At 45.1% G+C, this 6000-nt stretch overlaps 1 long non-coding RNA gene across 1 annotated transcript in view; it reads left to right on the top strand.

The window, feature by feature from the left end:
• Positions 1–392: 392 nt before the first annotated feature.
• LOC139074732 (uncharacterized) overlaps positions 393–6000 on the top strand; it is a 46328-nt gene continuing 40720 nt past the window's right edge. The window contains exon 1 of the long non-coding RNA XR_011524423.1: positions 393–519. This is a non-coding gene — a long non-coding RNA (uncharacterized lncRNA). The remainder of the gene's footprint in view (positions 520–6000) is intronic.

Here is a 6000-nt window from a genome sequence, read left to right as displayed (position 1 = left end):
ACATTGGCTTACAATTTCGGCTCTGCCACTTACTAGCCCTCCACACTTGGGCAAATCAGAAGACTTCCCGAGCGAGCCTCATTCCCTCTGCTTTAAAATGGGAGGAATACCAAGCTCAGAAGGCCCTTTTCATGGTTCAGGGAGAGGACCCGTGCAAAGCACTTGGCAGAGTGCCTGGCCTGTAGTAGCTGCTGATTACACGTGTCCTACCCCCCCTCCCTCCGTCCTTCCCTCCGCACCTTCCTCCTTCCTCTTTCCCTCCTCTCCTCTTCTCCCACCCACCTTCCCTCCCTACATTCTTTCCCTCTTTCCTTCCACCTTCCCTCCCTTCTTTCCTTATTTCCTCCCTTTCCTTCCTTTCTTTTCTCCCTTCCTTCCTCTGTCCCTCCCCCACTAGCCTGCCCAGGAAGCACTGATGACAGAAGAGATTAGCTGCTCCTGGCCTCAGATTGGAGGTGGATGAGCCAACACCCACTGTCTCCCTGTGTTCCCAGCCCTTTTAGGAGAAATCTGCCACAGGTAGGAGAGCCTGCGTGATCTTGCTTGTGCTTGTCTTCGAAAGAGAAGACATTCTTTTGATGCTGTGTTCTCTCTCCTTTAAAACACACACAGCACACACAGCACCAGGCAGCTGGAACAAGAACCTTGTCTGAACCCCTGCTTTCTCTTTCTCTAGCAGGCTTTGGGCTGCCTTATTTGGGATCTTCACGGAGGGCAGGAGGAAATGCTTCTAGGGGCTGGGATGGGGGTGAAGTGCTCCTCCTTTATAAGGCAGAGCTGGAGTGAGTGGTTCTTGGCTCGCCTGCCGGGCAGACCAGTGTGCTTAGCTTTTTTTGGCAGCTAGTTTTTGGTTTCCTCGGCCTCAGCTGGATCTCTTGACTTGAGCTAAGAAGGGCCGTTATGTCTTCATTTGGGGGGAAGAGGTACATACATATTAGCCTTAGAAATAGTGTTTATTTTTTTTTTTTTAAAGATTTTATTTTTTCCTTTTTCTCCCCAAAGCCCTCCGGTACATAGTTGTGTATTCTTCGTTGTGGGTCCTTCTAGTTGTGGCATGTGGGATGCTGCCTCAGCGTGGTTTGATGAGCAGTGCCATGTCCGCGCCCAGGATTCGAACTAACGAAACACTGGGCCGCCTGCAGCGGAGCGCGCGAACTTAACCACTCGGCCACGGGGCCAGCCCCTAGAAATAGTGTTTATTGAGCACCTATTGTGGGCTGAGCTCTACATAGTAAGCCCAGGGGAGGCACTGGATGTGAGAAAGTCTAGGATTGTGAGAATGGGAGGAGTTGGAAAGCTTTAAGGAAATAGGATTTTTCTAATTTGCTCAAAAGGTCTGGTTCACCAAACACTTATTGAGCATCTATGATGGGGATGAGATGTGGCTCTAGCCCCCAAGGAGCTCTTGTTGAGTGGGAGAGAGATGTGTAAGAAGTCACAGTATAACAGGGCAAGCTGCATAATAGAAGCACAAAGAAGGTTCTATAGGAACACAGAGGAGGGAGTGACTGAGTGAGGCTGGAAGAGTCCCTTGCTTCTCCCAGGGGTGGGGGGAGGGTGGGTAGGGAATAGGGATGTCATGGGGGAGAAGCAGGAAACATCACGGGGTGGGGAGAAAGGCAGTGCAGGCAGAGCATGAGTGCAGAGGCTCCTGGCAGGGGCGAGAGCCAAGGTGTTTAACAACTTGGCTCTTTGCTGGGCTAGATGTTTGCCCTGTGACTGCTGGAGGTAGGGCATGTAAGGGTAAGGGTGGCAGGAGACACTTGGGGGCTTGGGCCAGTGGCTATTTACCAACTTGTGCAAAAGTCTTTCTGTATTTAACAACTGATTCTGTCTACTGGTATGTATGGGTGGAATGTTAGCCTGCTCTGAGGTGAGAGACAAATGCCCCCATGGAAAAAATGGTGATGGTTTGGGATGTCTGAACTGCTGGCTGAGGCTAGGGAAGTGGTAGGAGATGAGGTCGGAAAGGTAGGCAGAGGCCAGAGGATGAGTAGCCTTTTATACTCAGTTTACGAGCTTGGACCTCAACACAAAGCCAATGGGAGCAGTTGAAAGGTTTTAAGCAAGGGGGGCCGTGGGAGGGGACTATAATTTGGATGGATGGCCCTGAAGCTCAGGACAAGGTGGCTTGGCAAGGCAGAGAGACCCATCAGGAGGCTTTTCCAGGAATCCTTGAGAGAGGTAAGAGAGTCCAAAATAAGGCTGTGGCAATGAGGAGGGAGAGGGGCATGGTCTTAAGATATATTCAGGATATATATCAGTCCAAGCCCTGGTGATTGATTGGATGTGCAAGGTGAGGGAGGACTTCGGGTGACTCTCTGGATTTAGGATGAGTGAAAGATGGCGCCAGGCAACAGAATCCAGAGGAAGAGGCTGAGGGTGCGGTGGATAATAGGCCACTTGAAGAGGAGGAGGACTGCGTAAGGAGGGGGCTGTGGATAAACACCCCAGGCTCAGGAAGTCCCATGAGTGAAAGCAGCGTGGTGTGTACAGGAGCTCCCCTTGAAGCCAGAGTGATGGGAGCAGAGGCAAGAAGTGGGGCATAGGTTGGACGTGTGGCTAGTTTCATCCATGTCTTGGAGCCAGCAGGAAGGGTTTGGATTTGATGGCACCAAGAAGTGACAGATTGAAGGGGGTGTTAAGATTAGACCAGTGTTAATATTTAAGCTGGTGACTGAGTGAGGATTGGGCTGGAGGCAAGGGTACCGGAGAGGAAGGCACCAGTGGGAGGCTAGTGTGAGGTCCACGGAGCTCTAGGGATCTGGCGGCCTGGGGTGCAGTGGGGTGGGTTAGGGGCTGCTAAAAGGGGCATGTAAGCAGGGTACTCTCACTTCATTGCTTTATGCTGTTTTATCTCTGGAGTTTGGTGAAATATTTCATTTGACCCAACGGTTCTGCTGCTAAAATAAATTGGAAAACCACTGCCTAAGCAAAAAGAGTAAAGTGCTGTGAGGCGAGCATGGAGACTACCAGGAAGAATGGTGTGGAAACTTCAGTAGTGTGGGTGGTGGTGTGTTCTATAGCAGAGAGGAGGTGAAAGGCATTTCTCTGTCAGATTTGAAAAATTGTACTTTGGGTCTGAAGCTCTGAAGCACAGAAGAGTAACATGAAACTTAATTATAGCCTCTCGTTTTCTCATTTCACAAATATTTATTTTCTGCCCTACATTTGCACTGTGTGGAATACAAAGACCCAGCCCCTTCTCTGAAGGACCTTATTGCTTGTAAATACAGGAACAGCTACAACTCAAACACCAGTTAGGTCAAGTGTGGTAAGCACTAATCTAGGTGAAGTTAAAGAGACGAGGTGTGTCACCTCAAAAACCTGCCAACTCGAGAATGGCTTGAGTAGAGCAGGCTGAAACTTCCAGAAACAGAACTCCCTGTGAAGGCCCCCTGGAGCAGGCAGAGCACTGTAGACTCTGAATTTCCAACCTGTTATAGAAGGAGAAAGAAAGGCCTGGAAGAGAAGGACCAGGAAGGGGGAATTTCTGGCAGATGTCACACACGGTTCAGGTGTGTGAACTGATGAGAAAACAAAACCCAGGAAGAGAATGAGATTGGTCCACCTAGACAACATGGTGGGACAGGGGTAGACAAGACTGAGGGGTAGGAGAGCAAGGTTGGACTCTGATGAGCTGGGTATACTGGAGGAATCACTTGGTTGCCTTGGTTTCCCTAATTGTAACAAGGGAATTTGCCTGAGTCCTTGATGAGTGGCAGAGTCTGTGGCAGATGTATGGAATTCCATCACAGTATTTTTTCCCCTTTGAGCCCAGAGGCCACCTCGTTTCTCCTCAACACCCTAGGCAGCCATTCCTTCTCAAATGGTGTATATGTGTGCAATGAAACCAATCTGTGAGCTCTGGGCTAGGTAATCCAAAGGGCTCTTTCATAACTGACATTTTAGGGTTCTATAACTTACCAACAACTATGGATCTGGTACGGGTCCATATGTTCACATGCCCTGGGATAGCATTTTTTCCCCTTTCTCTCTGTGATTAGGGAGATGTCAAACATCTGTCCAAGTTTTAAACTCAAGTGCCAGCACAGCACAGACCAAAAGCTTTAGGAGCCTTTTGAGCCTTGAGGTCATGTTATATGAATTTACTACATCTACCTGCAAAGGCAGAGCCAATGAATGTTTTTCTATTTATAAAATCTCTAGCAGCTCTTTTTCCCCAACTTTATTGAGATGAAATTCACATATGATATTGTGTAAGTTTAACGTGTATAATGTGATGACCTGATATGCTTACATATTGTGAATTCATTACCACAGTAGGGTTAGTTAATGCCTCCATCATCTCACATAATTACCATTTCTTTCTTATGATGAGAACATTGGAGATCTACTCTCTTAGCAACTTTTAAGTATATAATATAGTATTGTTAACTATAGTCACCATGCTGTACATTGGATCCCTAGAACTTATTTATCTCATAACTGGAAGTTTGTACGCTTTGACCGACATCTCCCCATTTCCCCCACCCCCTAGACCCTGGCAGCTGCAATTCTATTCTCTGCTTTTATGAATTTGGTTTTTTTTAGACTCCACGTACAAGTGAGACTGTATAGTATTTGTCTTTCTCTGTCTGACTTATTTCACTTAGCATAATGCCCTCAAGGTCCATCCATGTTGTCATAAAAGGCAGGATTTCCTTCTTTCTCATGGCAGAATAATATTCCACTGCATATATATACCACATCTTCTTTATTCATTCACCCACAGATGGACACTTAGATTGTTTCCGTACCTTTGCTATTGTGAATAATGCTGCAGGGAACACACAGTGCCGACATCTCTTCAAGATCCTAATTTCAATTCCTTTAGCTATATACCCAGAAGCGGGATTGCTTGATCAAATGGTAGTTCTATTTTTCATTCTTTGAGGAACCTCCATACTGTTTTCCATAGTGGCTGTACCAATTTATATTTCCACCAACAGAGGACAAGGGTCTCCTTTTCTCCACATTCTTGCCACCACTTGCTATCGCTTGTCTTTTTGATAATAGCCATTCTAACAGGTATGAGGTGATATCTCATAGTGATTTTGATTTGCATTTCCTTGACAATTAGTGATGCTGAGCAGATTTTCACATACCTGTTGGCTACTTGTGTTCTTTTTTGGGAAAAATGTCTATACGTTTCCTCTGTCCATTTCTGAATTAGATTGTTTGTTTTTTGCTATTGAGTTGTCTGAGTTCCTTATATATTTTAGATATTAACCCCTTATCAAATATATGATTTGCACATATTTTCTCCCATTTGGTAGGTTGCCTTTTCATTTTATTGATTGTTTCCTTTGCTGTGCAGAAGCTTTTTAATTTGATGTAATCTCACTTATACGTTTTTGTTTTTGATACTTGTGCTTTTGGTGTCATATCCAAAAAATTGTTGTTAAGACCGACGTCAAGGATCTTTTTGCCCTGTGTTTTCTTCTAGGAGTTTTACAGTTTCAGGTCATGTGTTTAAATCTTTATTTCATTTTGAGTTAGTTTTTGTGAGTGATGTAAGATAGGGGTCTACTTTCATTGCTCTGTATGTGGTTATCCAGTTTTCTCAGCACCATTTATGAAGAGACTAGCCTGTCCCCATTAAATATTCTTGGCTCCTCTGTCAAGTATTAGTTAACCATATATGCGAGAGTTTATTTCTGGGCTCTTGATTGTGTTCCATTGGTCTATGTGTCTATTTTAATGCCAGTGCCATGCTATTTCATTACTGTAGCGTTGTAATGTAGTTTAAAATCAGGAAGTGTGATGCCTCTGGTTTTGTTCTTCTTTCTCAGGATTGATTTGGCTATTCATGGTCGTTTGTGGTTGCATACAAATTTTAGGATTGTTTTTTCTGTTTTTGTAAAAAATGCCATTGGAATCTTGTTAGGGGTTGCATTGAATCTATAAATGGCTTTGGGTAGTATGAACATTTTAACAGTATTAATTCTTCTGATCCATGAATACAGGTTATCTTTCCATTGTTTGTGTCTTCTTCAA

This window comes from Equus przewalskii, chromosome 12, assembly GCF_037783145.1.
Source record: "Equus przewalskii isolate Varuska chromosome 12, EquPr2, whole genome shotgun sequence".
Lineage (NCBI taxonomy): Eukaryota > Metazoa > Chordata > Mammalia > Perissodactyla > Equidae > Equus > Equus przewalskii.
The sequence above is the reverse complement of the archived record's forward strand: the minus strand, read 5'-3'. Positions and strand labels throughout refer to the sequence as shown.